This window comes from Schistocerca gregaria, chromosome 2, assembly GCF_023897955.1.
Source record: "Schistocerca gregaria isolate iqSchGreg1 chromosome 2, iqSchGreg1.2, whole genome shotgun sequence".
In the NCBI taxonomy this organism is placed as follows: domain Eukaryota; kingdom Metazoa; phylum Arthropoda; class Insecta; order Orthoptera; family Acrididae; genus Schistocerca; species Schistocerca gregaria.
The window spans coordinates 721,987,559-722,005,960 of NC_064921.1; positions in this window are offsets into that span (position 1 = coordinate 721,987,559).

Genomic DNA, 18,402 nt, shown 5'->3' on the forward strand with positions numbered 1-18,402 from the left:
AGTCTTGACTTGTGATATTTTTTATATGAGACTGCCACTGTAGCAAAAACTGGTGTCGTAAATATTTCGATAAGACAGTTAAGTGACCACCTGCACGTAGTGCGTGGTGGGCACCCAGCTGCACGACAACCACCTGACAAAAGAAAGCCATTAGTGTGTGCCTTTCAGAGGCACAGGTGAAAAAAAAAGGAGGCCATTATCCTCACTATTGACATTCCTTTGTAGAAAGCACCGCAAATACGACACGCTCATTACTGAGAAAGATACTTACATGTGACACCTGATTATAAAAAACGTCTTTCTACGAGAGTTGAGAGAATTCTACTAACTTATGAAATGTCACATGACTATTGAATGATATTTTTATGCTTCGCCTTTCATAGTTGCTTATTTCATTTGATATCTGTTTTCCAGCTGTGTTGCAGCACTGGTTTTATAGAATTAAATGCATTTGCTAATGTGAACACTTTCTGTCAACAGATCTATTAAATAATTATTTTATGATCCACATTATTCGAAAAAGGAGCTCTTGGAATGGAAAGAGCAATATGAAGCGAGTAATAACAGTAACTGTATATATAATTTTCTTTTCAAGTACTTGGTAATTTGTTGTCGCATTAGTTTTTGTGGTGCACCACTTTAATTGCATAGACATTAAGATGTGAGTAGACATTGTCCTTATATGCATTCTTGTCTTTAGTGTAAAAATTTTTCTGCTTGAGCTTTGTCATGTTTAGGTATAAGTTATAGCATTTGCTGCGGCTGTTTGCCATTCATAGTGCTACTGAATGTCACTTTGTATTACTGGGTTAAGCCAATTTTATTACTGATTTATTTTTCTTGTTTGCTGCGCATTGCCTTATATTAGTTGTAATATTGCTGCTTTTTTGCCAATTTCCATTTTTTTATCATTACTTTTTGTGTAAATTGTTTTGTGCTGCTGCATTGCCTCTTCCCTTAGTTAAGCATCTGAGCTCTGTAGATTTAAGTTAGCTAAAGAGGGGGTAGCCTGTATAAGAGAATGAGTTGCGATGGATTTGAAGAAATGCACTGAGAGGTTATATGAGAAAAGTACAGAAAGCAGGTATAGATAGGACTTTTTGGAAATAATGATGAACTAAGGGAGATCTCTATGCAAAATACTGCAGTAAAACAAACCCTGTCCTTTCCTTTCGTATTATCCCTCTATGTGTTTATGTACTCTTGTGTATTTGTCTTTTTCCTGTCTTTATGAGTTTAGCTAATAAGATTTATGTTGTAGAATTTTTCAAATACTATGTTATTTTCTTTGTAAATATGTTCAGATATTATTTATTGGGTTTTGTTTTAATGCTCATGCGTGAAGTTGATGTTTCAAAAGTTATTCTGATCTTTTATGTATGTAATTATGTCGTAATTTTTGTAACACTGATGTATTTGCTATTTCGATTCTCTTGTAAAGCCTGTGCTACTGCAAATGTTATCTGTATTGTTATGTTCTTTAATGATATATTTTGTACATTTGTTATTGTATTCTTATGTTATAAAATTGTAATTGGCACCAGTTCATCAAATTAAGTAACTTGTAAATTATATTTCACTGCACACATTTCTGTTAGTCATAGTATATTGACAATATGTGAGAAGTAGGGACTGATAGTGTTTGCACATGTGTTAATAATTCAGTAAGGGACTGGATAAGAGCATTGCTGGTTCTAAGGACATTTCAAAAAATTTGTGAGTGCACAAGTGGTGGTTTATGGACTTGCTATATTCTCCGCAAAACTCTTTGATGGTGATTGTGCACCTGCACAGTCGCAACAGATGGCTGCTAGCCATCTCTACAAGGACTGTAGTGGGTCTGCACCTCTGGTGGCCCACCAATACCATAATCTCTACCAGGACTACAATGGGTGTACTCTGTGACGACCTACCTTCCACTACTCTTCAAAACTTCGACTGACTCTGCTATGGGTTTGCTCTGTTCTGGCCCATTACCTGTCTGCATGTCAAGAGTCAGCACTGTCTTTCCGTTGAAAGGACAACACTACTTCTTCAAGACTGCTTGGAAATCCACTACTTCCGTGTGCATTTTCTTTTACTACTCAGACTTTGAGAAAAACACTGCAATTTTACTTTGATGAATGATCAGGACTGTCTTTATGGACTGTGAGAAAATTTTAGCTTTTGACCAACATTGTATCGATAATTGTGTGCATTTCATTTCTTTGTCATTGTAATTATGAAAAAAATTTTCAAATCTGTATTGGCCAGTGCCCAAAACAATTTGTAAAATTTTTTTGTGGGGAGCATGGGGGCTATGTAAGTAGGCTGTTTAGGTTTTCTTATTGGTAACGCCACATAGCGCTCGGTATGAAAAATCACTGGCTGTGCTGTGCGCAGTCTGTTTTTAGTTTGCATTGTTGTCTGCCATTGTAGTGTTGAGCAGCGGCAGCTGGATGCTTAACAGCGCGTAGCGTTGCGCAGTTGGAGGCGAGCCGCCAGCAGTTATGGATGTGAAGAGAGAAATGGCAGAGTTTTGTAATTTGTAAGACTGGATGTCATGAACTACCATATATATTTTGACTATTAAGGTAAATACACTGTTTGCTCTGTATTAAAATCTTTCATTTGCTAACTATGCCTGTCAGTAGTTAGTGCCTTCAGTAGTTTGAATATTTTATTTAGCTGGCAGTAGTGGTGCTCGCTGTATTGCAGTAGCTTGAGTGACGAAAATGTTTGTGAGGTAAGTGATTTGTGAAACGTATAGGTTAATGTTAGTCAGGGCCATTCTTTCGTAGGGATTTTTGAAAGTAAGATTGCGTTGCGCTAAAAATATTGTGTGTCAGTTTAAGCACAGTCGTGTATAATTTTTCAAAGGGGACGTTTCATATGGCGATACCATATTTCTCTAACACATAAATTACACAGCTATCTGGTTATTTAACTGAGAGAGACAAACATTCATTTTACTACATCAGTGTCACATGTTTACGTAATTACTCAGCTGGATAACTTCACACTTATGAAATTGTATTTTGTCTGTACTGTGTGAACCCTTCATATTTTTCAGAACCATTGTGATACTATGAGAGTTTTGAATGACGTATTTGGTATGAGATCATGATTTTTAAAGTACGTTTGAGATAGATGACACTATTGAAATGAGCAGAGAATTTTTTGTAGGTTTTGAAATTATTGGAGGAAGCTACAACGTTTTTGAGAATTGACTGAGATGTTATGATATTTTTACGACGACGATGTGTATCATGCTGTTGCGGTATGTTTATGATAAATAAACTGATGCTATTTGATTATGCTACATATCTGTTATATTGAAAAATTGAAGCAGTGTCTACGAATATGTGTATATGTAAGAAAGATAAGGAATAACAAGTAGTGGTTAGGGACTCTGGTTTGTGAAAAAGGTTGTTGGAAACCGTGAATCGTACTTTAAGCGTTATGAAATGTGTGTATATGCGTGAATGCATCACTATGCTGGTGAAAAGTTTTCTACAGATTTCTAACGCAAATTTTCAACCTGTGAAAATATTTTTATATGAGACTGTCACTGTAGCGGAAACTGCTGTCGTAAATTTTTCAGTAAGAAAGGTAAGTGACCACCTGCACGTAACTGTGCTTAAACGGACACACAATATTTTTAGCGCAACGCAATCTGATTTTCAAAAATCCCTACGAAAGAATAGCCCTGACTAACATTTAACTATACGTTTCACAAATCACTTATCTCACAAAAATCTTCGTCACTCAAGCTACTGCAATACAGTGAGCACCACTACTGCCAGCTAAATAAAATATTCAAACTACTGAAGGCACTAACTACTGACAGGAATATTTAGCAAATGAAAGATTTTAATAGAGAACAAACAGTGTATTTACTTTAATAGTCAAAATATATATGGTAGTTCATGACATCCAGTCTTACAAATTACAAAACTCTGCCATTTCTCTCCTCACATCCACCACTGCTGGCGGCTCGCCTCCAACTGCGCAACGCTACGCGCTGTTAGCATCCAGCTGCCGCTGCTCAACACTACAATGGCAGACAACAATGCAAACTAAAAACAGACTGCGCACAGCACAGCCAGTGATTTTTCATACCGAGCGCTATGTGGCGTTACCAATAAGAAAACCTAAACAGCCTTCTTACATATTTAAAAGATGATTAGGCTCAAACTTTCGAGAAAATGAAAACAATACAAAAAATGCTTTAGCTTTTTTGTGACAGGATAAGGGAAATTCCATACTGCACTATCTTTTTTGTCTGGGCCTGATGAGATTTCTAAATATGAAATTATGTCCCCCAAAAAAAGTATTTGTCCCTCACAGACTTCGACTTTATCTGGTTTGCAGTAAACCCTGTTTCATGAAATTTGTGTAGCGTCTCTTCGAACAGATCTACATATTCTTACCAGATGGAATGGTCTGTTAGTAACTCTGTCAAGTACTTCAGTGGTGGTACAGTATCTAAGGCAGGAATGAAACTGAATATGGGCTTACCTGCTATCTTCGGAATTGTATGCATGATTTTTCCGCAAGTCTGATAGTAGGTCGCCAGTCTCATAAACCATGTACGCCAAATTTAATAGTGTGGATGCAACGGCCCCCTCCCCCCAACCCAATTATTCAGAAGTTCTGATGTAATTTTGCATGAAACATTTTCGGACTTCCTGCCGCGTCAGTTCATGGTAAAACGACGAGCTTTTGACGATTTCCACCACGTCTTCTTTAGGGGCAACTGACTGTCGGAACTGCTGCTGTGGTGGCCTTATGTAGCCCAAAGGCCGCATCTGATTGGTCGGTGGTTTCACCATGTTGTCGCAGATGGTGTCAACGTCTGCGCTGGTGGCGTCACTGCTCCCGCCGTAGCGTAAACATTGCGATGAATATCTGTGACCCTTCTCTGCATCGAGAGCTCGCTTTCATGCACCGCTAAAATTATATCCGCCGTCGCGGCTGGTTTCTCCACACGTTCTTACTTCTACAGCCTCTTTAAGTGTAGAATCCCAGTATGTGGAAGCCTGGGACAAGACTTTTGTTTCTCCAAACAGTATTTTATGTGTGTTTATGAGGCTGTGTTCAGCAGCTGCCGATTTCTCCGTTTTTCGATTTCTAATATGCTGTTGATGTTCTGCACAGTCGGCAGAAACGGTGTGGATAAACTCACCGATGTAATTACTTCCGCACGCACATGGAATGTTGTAAATCCCATGTAACCTGAGACTGAGACTGTCCTTAAAATCTCATTTATCGTTTTAGGAAGTTAGAAAATACATCTGATACATCTGCAAGATGTCGCTTGCTTTATCAGAAATAAATGATGATGTGACGCTAAATGTTGGTATCTTTATTGGCATTAAAGTATTATCTTCTCAACAATCTTCAAACCCTGAGCTACATCCTTAATTTTTATATATTAAATTAGTGGATTTTCTCATGGCACTATTGTTGCCTTTGTGGTCATTTTTAGAACTCAAATTAATCATCGAATACTGATTTAGTACGATTACATTCATTATTGCTGGTGCATCCATGTATCACCACAATAAAATATAAACAGTGAATGGTTGAGGAGTATGAACGAGAAAAGTAGCTTATTTAAATTTACAAAAATAATGACAAGATTTCACTCATCCTTTTATAACTAAAAACGAGCTGATCAATCTCACAACAAAAAGACAAACATACATCAGGAAAGGAATGGCTGAGCTTTCACTGGGGTGGAAAGTATACAAGTTCTCCCCTGAATTAATCGCTTTTACAGACTCCGCTTAGATGAACCTACTGCGAGGTAATATTGTATTCAAATGGAATCCAACTACGCCCGCGAAAGGCAAAACTCCCGAGTTCGAGTCTCGGTCGGGCACACAGTTTAATCTGCAAGGAAGTTTCAATCTCAAAGATGTCATAACTTACCTGTTCCTCACTCCTGCGTCAGACATTGTTTATAGCAGTCTATGTATTTCGACTAATTCCTGCTACGCTGTCCACAAAATCACTCTTTCGGGATGCTGCCAAAAATGGCACGTATCCCTCTTCCACACACAACTCATTAAGAGCAGATTCTGTTATCCTGTTAGAGCTTGGAGAGACAATTTTTGTTTGTTTTAGCTTCCGGTGCCCACAGCGGCTCATCAAAACATGATAAGTCTGACCACAAGACAGTGACCCTCAAAGATGTCCTAGTCCGTTCTGAGTTCTCTGGGACGGTTTCCCGGCCTAGTTTTATGACATGCTACATAGCCGCTCACTTACAGTCCAGTGCAAAGCGCTTTCATAGGCGCCTCTTATATGGGTGAACATTCATTTCAGTATGGGAAACTATCACCTATGTTAAGTAAGTATTGATATATATTTCATTTTCGTTGGAATCAATTATTCTGATTTGATCTGTATTGGTGGTGATCAATAATTATTCCTATTTGGTATGTCATGTTGTGCTGGGGAAACAAGCCTGTAACAACGTCAAAAGTTAATGATGATGCGGAGAAATTATTCTTTTGACATAGAAAAATCGCGATACTGGGTTCCAGTCAGGTCTTCGAAGAAAGCACTTGGAAGTACGCGACATCCAAAAACAGATGACCCCAGTATGCCAATATCGATACCTTTGGAGCTGCATATGGAGCCTCAAGATGGCGTGCTGAATTGCCGGAAGTAGTGGATAAAATAAAATAACTTTTCCATTTGCACGGCCGTTTAGCGAATTTCTTCGTTAAATATTTAACCAGCAGCTGTCCCACGTCCACTACGGATCAACAGAGACTGGAGAAGCCGATGTCAAGGAGATACTGTGCTATGAGACAACATGGTACATCCTAAATGATATTACCGACGTCTTTGAAAAAAATACTTGGATACCGGAACAAATAATCAGTTTCAAAAAATGGTTCAAATGGCTCTGAGCACTATAGGACTCAACGTCTGAGGTCATCAGTCCCCTAGAACTTAGAACTACTTAAACCTAACTAACCTATGGACACCACACACATACATGCCCTAGACAGGATTCGAACCAGCGACTGTAGCGGTCGTACGGTTCCAGACTGTAGCGCCTAGAACCTGTCGGCCACTCCGGCCGGCAATCAGTTTCAGAGCTATCCATTGCTGGTTCTGATGTACTCTCAGAAAGCGGTAGCACATAGGGTCTGCTGCTGAGACGTAAGGGGGCAGAGTTGGTGCCAGTATCCCAAGATTAGCGAACCCATCATTGCTATTCAGCCTAGACTGAGACCATTCCAGTGGCATCATTTGTGACACGGCTCTAATGTTGCTGCAGCCTGAAGCTTGACAGTCGTGACCGACGTAGCTCCTGACTTTTTGATGTAAAACGACCGTGGGGTACTAAAAAGTTTATTATTCTGCATATAATTTAGACACTGAAACATCTGGTCATCTTTGGGAGGGAGTAATATTGTGTCGGAATGTTCCTGGAATCATCCTCTCGAAATTTTAGCGGTAAACCTCTAGCCGATGCTCAATATTTCTCATCTAACGCCTGTCACCGTTGTTTGTTGAGTACCTCCGTTCCATTCTCCGCCGACCACTGCCCAGTGACAAAACGCGCATCCCTTCATTAGATGTAGTAATCCAACTGGGTAAGGGTCCCAGACTATGGAACTGTACTCAAAAATCAATCGAAGAAATGATTTTTTGCTTTTTCCCTTCGTGGATTAATTTTCTTAAAATTTCCTTAAGATTCCGCTTTTCATGTCTCACATGTACGTTTCCTACTACTTATTTTATGTGATTATAGCAATGTAGGTCGCTCCAGATTGTTACTTGAAAGCGTTTTACGGCAGTTACTGTTTCCAGGAGTTTCTCGTCTACAGTGTAACTGCACAGCGATGGATCTCGCAGCCTATTATATTAATTTACATCGCGATTTTTCCAACTTCCTCCTGTCGCCCCTTCTGGCACTGGTCTGTCAAAGAGCACACCATCTTCATTATACAACATAGAAAATTAGCTGCAGTGTCGAGCAGGATAACAATACTAGAGTTGCTGGTCTGATGAGCATAGCTACCCACTTTAGCGTGTGGCTACAGTGAACGGATTTTTCCACTTACGGGGGTGTGAAATACATGCTCTTTGCTTTAGCGGAAGCATTTCTCGTTTTTTACCGGCTGGGTGAGGTAATTCAGTACCTAACATGCCCGCTCAAAATTTCATTAGGAGGTTGGTAACGGTTTTAATTATTTTCTGTCCAACGAACTGAAAATTTTCAAGCACTTTTCGCTTTACGTACAGTGATGTTCCATAATTTTTTCCTAGCAGCGTGATGAATATTTTCTTTCTAGTGCCACCTCATTTTGATTTTCTTGCTTTTTGTTTCCACATAACTACTACAACGGAGAATTCGGAGTCGAGGAGACATACAGTAATACTATGCAAATATATATTTTGCCAAGAGCAATTTTTGTAGTATACAGCAAGATACGGGCGGTAATAATTATACCACACCGCAATGTGTATTGAATTTCTCCTGCAAATAAGCAGTTCCTCAGAAGTATACATTTATAGATGGAAAAATTCACAACGACTGTCCATATATGATCTGTTTGACATCGTTTTTCCATCTACGTGTGCAGATTCATTGTTTCTATTGATGTCTGTTGTTTTAATGTAATATCGCCAATGAAAAACAGAAATTATCTTTGTGTAATGTTTGTTAGCTTTGTGCTTGCAGTCAGTAAAATGACCCAGAAACTCATAAATGGATTAAAATTCCAGGATCTCTGTTCCCACCATAGACTCTTTAATGAAATTGCTAATGTCAGACGAGTGGCATTTGACGCTGTCTGTCACACACTTTTACCATCTCTTTTTCACACGTTGGCCTTTGCTGATAATGTTACAGCATTTACCGAGCCATACGTCATAATGACGATATATTACTAAATTCTATAAGGTTCTATCTAGGTTAATAAAGATTAAGAGAAAGGTCACATACCCAAAGATAGTAAATATGAAATATATGCCTACTCCAAAACCAACACATCTCGGATTTTGGGAAAATCACTTTGTAGTGTCCAGGGAGATCTATTGACTGCATTTATGTTTTGCAATCTTACTGGACTAATGAGCTATACATGCACGAAGATGGGACTCATTAACAATGGAAACAACGCGTCTAAGATTTTGCTGAAGCTGGTTGACATAAGGACTGAAAACTGAAATAAATTTATTTGCCAAATTTTGCCACCTCACACGGCGCTACGGAGTAGGACAACAGATGGTGAGATATCTTAAGCTGCTGATGGTAAGCTCTTAGATGAAGTCCCAGCGAAATTGGCAAACTCTGCCACTAGGTAATCGAGAACAGAGAAAAGACCACTTCATTCGGCGACATGTCTGTGCAACCTTGCATGCAGCGGAAGTGAACATTTCTCGATTCAGTTACTGAGGCTGGCCTACAAAAGCAAGCAACCGTTTCTCTCACTGCCAGGCATACTAAAACTGCGTATGCCGTATTCGAAACCAGATCTTTGCCTTTTGAAGTCTTAGCAAAAATCGTAGAAGCGAAAATAAAATTTTCTCTCTGCGACGAAATTGCAAAGAGAGCCATGATGAAACGGAAGCATTAAGTTTAGCCAGAAGACATACTCGGAGAGCTCAGCTAGCTGGTAACGCCGACGCTAGTGGAAGGCACCGCTCTGGTTTCAAGTCAGTGGTTTGCACATAGTTTCAACTTGACTGGTAGTTGTACTGCAGCAAGTAAATCGTTGCAGAGTGATAGATTCCTTTATGAAAGAGAATCGGAAGTTATCTCGCTGTTGACTATCTGTTGCATAAGAAATTAAAATTTGTGCCGATTTTAATCATGTCGCACATACAACGACGTCTTACAAATACACAGCCAGTTATCAGTTCTACAAAATATACAAGTGTCATTACAGTTAATAAGTCACGAAACACAAAATGAGAAACCATATATTCCCGTAAAATGAGTGGTAATGTATATAATTTGTTTAAATTAAGCTCGAACGTATTTACGATAGCTCGATGGCTGTCCAATATGCATGACAATACAAGAAATTCATTTGAATTGACGCAATATGCATGACAATAAAGGAAATCCATCTGTATTAACAGAAGTCTAAAGAACGTGGTACGTGGTAATCTTCAAATGATTACACCGTACTTACCGTAAGCGCTAGCGGATGACGAAACGAGACTGTTTTGTGAAACTACTCTCGTAGTCTGAGCATTTAACTTGGATCACTGGAAGGAATCGATGTAATTTGTAAAATGGACCTGAAAGGACTGAACCTTAAAAAATTATTAATGCTTCTATCGAAGGACTGACATGACAGCGATCAGCAGTAGCAGAGTATACATCGCATCGCAACATCACTGTGTGTATATGCGAAATCTGAGAAAAGACGTTGTCTGCTCACTTACATGTTCCTCAATAGAATCTCGTCTGCTAAGGGATCTATTTCTTCTCATTAGAACTCCATGAAGTTCAGACAGCCTTCAAAAGCTAATAACTCTGTGACATATTAGTTAAATAGCAGGAAATACTTGGCACAGCACGCAGCCACTCAGAACGAACTCACTCGTCGCTACTAAGTATCGCAATGTTCCGAGGCAACTGCTCCTGTCTTATCGCTCATTATTTTATTGTTGAGAGCGTCGTACGTGGTCAGTGGTAAAAAGTGACAATCGCTTTGAGTGTACCACAGCTTGTTACTGATCGTACTCAATACGCAACCGATTTACGAAAACTATTATTCTTGAGCATATGAATTTTATGAGGTTCCCAAATCATCTCTGAACAAGCTAGTACTGAATGTAAGCTTTGCCTGAAGGTCGATCATATACATTTTCTATAAAATATTGAAATGTTCCTGTTTACAAGTTTAGTAAAATGAGTGTATCGTTCAGCCGTAGGAAGCTATGTGTGTCAGTAATTACAGGCGCATGCCTGAAGAATTGAATAATAATCATAAAACTCCGAAATCCCATATTAGGAAAATGTTTGAGGTTTTTGCAATCACTATAAAAAGTTTCCTTATCCAGGAATGGACCATCACACTCAGTATTATCCTTCCACCTCATTTCTACGAAACCCACATAACGTGTCTTTCTAGCAGATCTTCTAACCGCTTTCGCTACAGTCAATTTATTGTACAAATACACTGGAGTGAGAAACATCATGGGACAGCCATATGGACACATACAAGTACAGAGGCGGTAGTACCACGTACACGGGGTATAACAGGCCATTGCATTGGCAGAGCTCTCATTTGTAGTTAGGTGGTTCACGTGAAAAGTTTTACGACCTAAATGTGACCGCATGAGGGGAATGAAGAGACATTGAACGCGGAATAGTAGTTGCAGCTAGACTAACAAGACATTGGAACTCATTAGGGAATGCAAAATTCCGATGGCCACAGTGTCGAGAGTGTGCCAAGTAAACCATATTTGAGGTATTACAACCCACCACGAACAACGCAAGGCCGACGGCCCCACTTGACTATCGAGAAGTGGCGTTTGCGGAGAATTTCAGTGCTAACAGACAAGTGACACAGCGTCAAACAACAACTGAAATCAATGTGGGATGTACGATGAACGTATCCGTTAGGACAGTGAGGTAATTTTTGGAGTTAATGGGCTGCCGCAACAGACGAGCGACGGGAGTGCGTTTGCCAACAGAACGACACCGCCTGCAGCACCTCTCCTGGGTTCGCGACCGTGTCTGTTGGATTCTATTCGACTGGCGAACCGTGGCCTTGTCAGATGAGTCCCGATTACAGTTGGTAATAGCTAACGGGAAAGTTCGAGTATGGCGCAGATCCCACGAAGCTATGGCCTTAAGTTGCCAAGAAGTGACTGTGCAGGCTGCTAGTGCCTCCATAATGGTGTCGGTTGTGTTTTCATGAAATTGACTGAATCCTATGGTCCAACAGATCATTGACTAGAAATGGTTATGTTTGGCTATTCGATCAACTGTAGCCACTGATAGACTCCATGTTTGCAGACAACTTCAGACTTTTTTTATGGATGACAATGCGCCATGTCAACAGATTAGCAACTAGTTTGAGGAACATTGAATCAGTCCGAACAAATAATTTGGGTACCCAGATAACACGACATGGATCCTATTGAGCATTTATGAAAGATGGTGAGTTCGTGCACAAAATCCTCAGCTGCTAACTATTTCTCAAATATAGGTGATTGTAACTGTAGAATGGCTCAGTATTTCTGCAGGAGACTTCCAGTGTCTTGCTGACTGCAATTAATTGGGCGTCAATAAAAATCAAGCACACTTTCAAATACAAGTTTATCTGTAAGTACATTTGTTTGTTGCTGAATAGGAAAACTACACTCTAAATGATCTATTAACTTAGTTGCCTTTTTTGGACTTGGGGGGTCTAAAGTTAGCTCGCCTCCACGTGGTGCACCCTGGGTAACGCTTAATGAACTGACACAACTTGATTGTTAGCTGCTAGATGTATATTGTTATTAAGTACGGCTGAGGAGCGCGAGCCGCAAGAATACTTAATTCAGGCCGCACGCGGCCCGCGGTTCGCAGTTTGACGACCAATAATGTAACAGGCCGAAAGAATGCGTTGGCAGTACCAGAAATGGACGCTTGGAGCGTTAATACTAAATTGTTGTATACGACGGATCTGTCGTGTAGTACCGGCTTAAAGTGAGCAGCCGGCAGCAGATGGCAACGACAGTCAGCACCTTTAGGCAAACTTATCTGTGTCGTACCCTCTTTTTTATGTACGTTAATGTGTGAAATGCTAAAAGTGACAAGCTGTTTCGAGACAATTTTTGGGCAAAGTTAGAATTAGTGACAGGGTCACTTTTTGACTTGCTAATTGTTCTTTTTCAGCTAGTCACATGTAGAAACTTAAAGCTAATGGTACTATAAAGGTAATTAAAATATATATCTCCTCATTAATATTACGATCAGATGGTAAAGTTTATTGTATACAGTCTCAAATTACAATAAATAAATATTCACAATCTTTCTGTCATGAAAGACTTCAGGTTGGCACATCTTACATTCACATAAAACATATCGATAGACAGTTTGAAATGATTAACGAAAGTGAAATACGTTTTAAGTCGCCTTAGGTACAACCTTGTATATACACTATGTGATCAAAAGTATCCGGACACCCACAAAAACATATGTTTTTCATATTAGGTGCATTGTGCTGCCACCTAATGCCAGGCACTCAAACGTCAGCGCCCCTTCCATTCCCAGCTTGGTCACTTTGGATGTCAAAGGATGATTCTCTGTCATTGCGAAATCCAAATTCTTGGTAACTTTTACATGCGTTTCGATGATTCTGTAGCAGTTTGTATGTCTTTTCGTTTATGAATCATGATTCATTAACAAGGTATCTGCTGAAGAATTGCTCGGATTATCAGAAATTCTTTTGGAAACAATGAAATCAGCAGTTCAGTTCCGGTATTTCCCGACGTGACTGAGAAAAATCAAGAGAGCTGCTTCGACGAAAATTCACCTGTTCATGAACTTCATTTTAGTAATTCCACACAGCCTTGCCTCTGTTTCGCACGAATATGTTGTATTTCCCCAGATATGTATAGAAATGCAGCCGGTCGGGGTGGCCGAGATGTTCTAGGTGTTATAGTCAGGAACCCTGCGACCGCTACGGTCGCAGGTTCGATTCCTGCCTCGCGCATGGATGTGTATGCCGTCCTTAGTTTAGTTTGGTATAAGTAGTTCTAAGTTCTAGATGACTGATGACCTCAGCAGTTAAGTCCCATAGTGCTCAGAGCCATTTTAACCATTTTCAACAGAAATGCATGCCTGAAAGAATTATGAAACTGACGAGTCATGAATCGTCAGATGTCACTTTAATATTAAATAAAAAATATTAAATATTAAATAAAAATAAATAAAATAAATAAATAGATAAATAAAAATAAAAATAAATAAAAATATAAAATATTAAATAAAAAAAGAAACACAAAGTTTTGTGTTTATTATTCTGTCGAAGTAGGAAACTAGGCATCGTTTCAGCTCAACACAAACGGAGGAAGAAGAGAGTAGGAGAACTTAGCTTAGCGTAAACGAAGGAAGAGTACCAGTACTAATCTAATAATATGTATGGAATCAACGAAAATCCCGAATTAGGATGAGAAAATCAGCGTTTAAAGTCTTCCGTTTCTATAATCAGAGTCCACGTCTTGTCTATTGTACCACCGTTACCGCTCTAAAAGTAATCTGGTTACGTCAAAAACATGTCACGAGTACAGAGAACGTAGTCTCAAGAAGAAAATAGTATTAATTAAATATGTAGTGTTTTGTGTAGGGTCTGCTTGTTAAATATCTGATGTTGAGATTTTATGCGAACAGATGTTATTTGAGGGACGTTTGCAGCAATTCGCTCTAAAATAATGAGTAAGACACAAAAATCAATCAAGGTTACCACAGTGTAACAATTAATTTTGCCATTTAACTCTATGAAAGCAGCTCATATACCACACATTTTAAACTTTTTTATTCGTTAACCCGATTTATTTGCAGCGTGTTCCTTACACGAACTATGCCAATGGTGATAAAATAAAATTATGATAATTAGCTCGGCGTACAGCCGATTCACTATGCAGATACGGACAACGTTCACAGAAATTATTAGATATTATTTATTTTTTATTTTTGACACAGTCACATCTTTATAACACAGTGATAAAAGTGATTTTGCCAAAAATAAAAAATAGTATCTCATAGTAAATCAGTCATCCTCTTCGAAAACGGAATGTCGTTTTTTTGCCAGAAATCATGTTGACAGTTTCCAGACTGAAACTGTCTATAATACCGTTTCATGAACTACAGTTCATAACAAAGAATTACTAGACGTTTAAATATTCCTGTGGGAGAAAAAAATCGAATAGCAAATAAACGGGCTATTGAGGGAGGGCTAATTTGATATCGCGCCATCGAAATATTTGTTTTTGTTACTTTTCAGGGCTTTGGTTCGTTTGCCAGATATGTCTGCTAACAGAGGGCAATGAACTCGTGAACAAGCTTCGGGAATAATATTTTGCGTCGGTGAACTGTGCAGAATGACGCATATGTCAAAGTGACGTCCAAACTTGCTTTCTGGGCATCTTAATAACTCAGCGACGGGCATTACGACTAGTGTAACTGATTTTCTTTTCACTGCATTTAGTTAGGGTAATCGTAGAACACTTAATAGACGTGATTCCTGTTTTATTCTTTTAACAATCTGAAACATTGTTATCTGAAGTTTATATTTCAAGTTCAATAAAATTCACCAACAGCCATGTACTTTAAAATATTATTTTATTTTATTCTCAAGGCTACCAGTTTCGGCATTTCATTGTGCCACCTGCAGGCCCCATACACTTCTTTGCAAATAAACGAACTTGTTGGATGGCGCCATAAATTACAGGATATCGTGAATTTAATTTTTATACAATTGCTTCATTCTAAGATGTGACAGCAACTGAGCTACTGAGCTGAGCAGTTTTATTACTATTGAATTCACGATATCCAGTGATTTATGGTGCTATACGACAAGTTCGTTTATTTGGATAGAAGGGTATGTGGCCTGAAAACGGCATAATGAACTGCCGAAACTGGTAGCCTTGAGAATAAAATAAAATAATATCTTAAAGCACACGGCTGTTGGTGAATGTTATTGACACTGACAGCTACTTAAACAGCTGAAGTCCCCTGGTCATCGTGGACCAACTGAGACTGGATTTTTTGTTGGAATCGGAGATGATTTTCTCAATAGTTCAAGTATCGATAACGTCGTAAAGTGTGTTATTCTCAAAGGCAGCTAACGTTAGACAGTCTACCTCTTGAAACTTCCTGGCAGATTAAAATTGTGTTCTACGCGAGATATGGTACAGCACTTGCCCACGAAAGGCATAGGTGTCGTGTCTCTGTCCGGCGCACAGTTTTCATCTGCCAGGAAGTATCATATCAGCGCACACTCCGCTGCAGAGTGAAAATTTCATTTCAATCTTTCTATAATTATTCTCAGATTATCCATACCTACTCCGTAACAGTAATTTCATACATAATTATGGAACTCTTGTTTTAATTCATTGATTTGAGATCAGTTTTTAACCGATGTCTTCTTGGGATCTTCGGGAGGCAAAATCAAAATTTCTTGTATGGATATTCGCGGACAAAGTTTTTGCAATTACTGTTGAATACGAGACACAGAGGTTTCGAAACTTGCGGCAGGTTGTTCCGTCAACGGAGCCACATATAGAACAGCTACTTTACAGTAGTACAGCAATTGGTATACAATGGACAACGAGGTGCAGAAATTTTTGAACAGTGGAGGAAAACTGACGAGTGTGGGCTCAGGTGGGTCCTACACAACTAGCAAAATATATCTGCTAACATTCCATTGTGCCATTCATCGCGCCCAGCATGATAAGTCATCAGGGACACTTCATATTTCTAGCAATGTTTTCTTACGGGATTGGGTGTCGGGAAAGGGGCACATATCTTCCAGCACCTCAGGTAAAGCTTCTTTACTTGTGATTCAATCGTTGATTACTTTCAGTTTTCTAATAATTCACGATCAGCTATGTTCACAAAGGTACCAACAGTGAGAAAGCGTACCATCCCACTCTTGAGTGGTTCTTATCCACAAACGCTTTTAGGCCAATGTTCAATGAAATGTAGTATCTGAAACGGATGTTGCATTATACACTCCTGGAAATGGAAAAAAGAACACATTGACACCGGTGTGTCAGACCCACCATACTTGCTCCGGACACTGTGAGAGGGCTCTACAAGCAATGATCACTCGCACGGCACAGCGGACACACCAGGAACCGCGGTGTTGGCCGTCGAATGGCGCTAGCTGCGCAGCATTTGTGCACCGCCGCCGTCAATGTCAGCCAGTTTTCCGTGGCATACGGAGCTCCATCGCAGTCTTTAACACTGGTAGCATGCCGCGACAGCGTGGACGTGAACCGTATGTGCAGTTGACGGACTTTGAGCGAGGGCGTATAGTGGGCATGCGGGAGGCCGGGTGGACGTACCGCCGAATTGCTCAACACGTGGGGCGTGAGGTCTCCACAGTACATCGATGTTGTCGCCAGTGGTCGGCGGAAGGTGCACGTGCCCGTCGACCTGGGACCGGACCGCAGCGACGCACGGATGCACGCCAAGACCGTAGGATCCTACGCACTGCCGTAGGGGACCGCACCGCCGCTTCCCAGCAAATTAGGGACACTGTGGCTCCTGGGGTATCAGCCGTCTTCCGCTCACGCCCGAACATCGTGCAGCCCGCCTCCAGTGGTGTCGCGACAGGCGTGAATGGAGGGACGAATGGAGACGTGTCTTCAGCGATGAGAGTCGCTTCTGCCTTGGTGCCAATGATGGTCGTATGCGTGTTTGGCGCCGTGCAGGTGAGCGCCACAATCAGGACTGCATACGACCGAGGCACACAGGGACAACATCCGGCATCATGGTGTGGGGAGCGATCTCCTACACTGGCCGTACACCTCTGGTGATCGTCGAGGGGACACTGAATAGTGCACGGTACATCCGAACCGTCATCGAACCCATCGTTCTACCATTCCTAGACCGGCAAGGGAACTTTCTGTTCCAACAGGACAATGCACGTCCGCATGTATCCCGTGCCACCCAACGTGCTCTAGAAGGTGTAAGTCAACTACCCTGGCCAGCAAGATCTCCGGATCTGTGCCCCATTGAGCATGTTTGGGACTGGATGAAGCGTCGTCTCACGCGGTCTGCACGTCCAGCACGAACGCTGGTCCAACTGAGGCGCCAGGTGGAAATGGCATGGCAAGCCGTTCCACAGGACTACATCCGGCGTCTCTACGATCGTCTCCATGGGAGAATAGCAGCCTGCATTGCTGCGAAAGGTGGATATACACTGTACTAGTGCCGACATTGTGCATGCTCTGTTGCCTGTGTCTATGTGCCTGTGGTTCTGTCAGTGTGATCATGTGCTGTATCTGACCCCAGGAATGTGTCAAAAAGTTTCCCCTTCCTGGGACAATGAATTCACGGTGTTCTTATTTCAATTTCCAGGAGTGTATTTGCTTACCAATATGTCACATAAAGTTTTTTTAAACGACCATTTGTCAAATTAGTGAACTCAAACTACACATCTGTTCAGTATGTGGGTGGCACATTGTTCTCCGGCGTTTAGGAAGGTGGGCGTTTTCTAGTGAACCATCTGACACAGGGGCGTAAGCAGAAGTGTCACTTCCTCTTGTCACATTTCCTTATTTACTACATTTATCTACTGCAGTAATGTATTATGTGTTTTCTACACGATCGCTTTATCGTTTTCATAGTGTTTATGATTATATATGGATTATCACGAAACAGCATCTTTGTTACGTATTTTTTACAACAGGCAGCAGTAACCGACCGAGACTGACGCA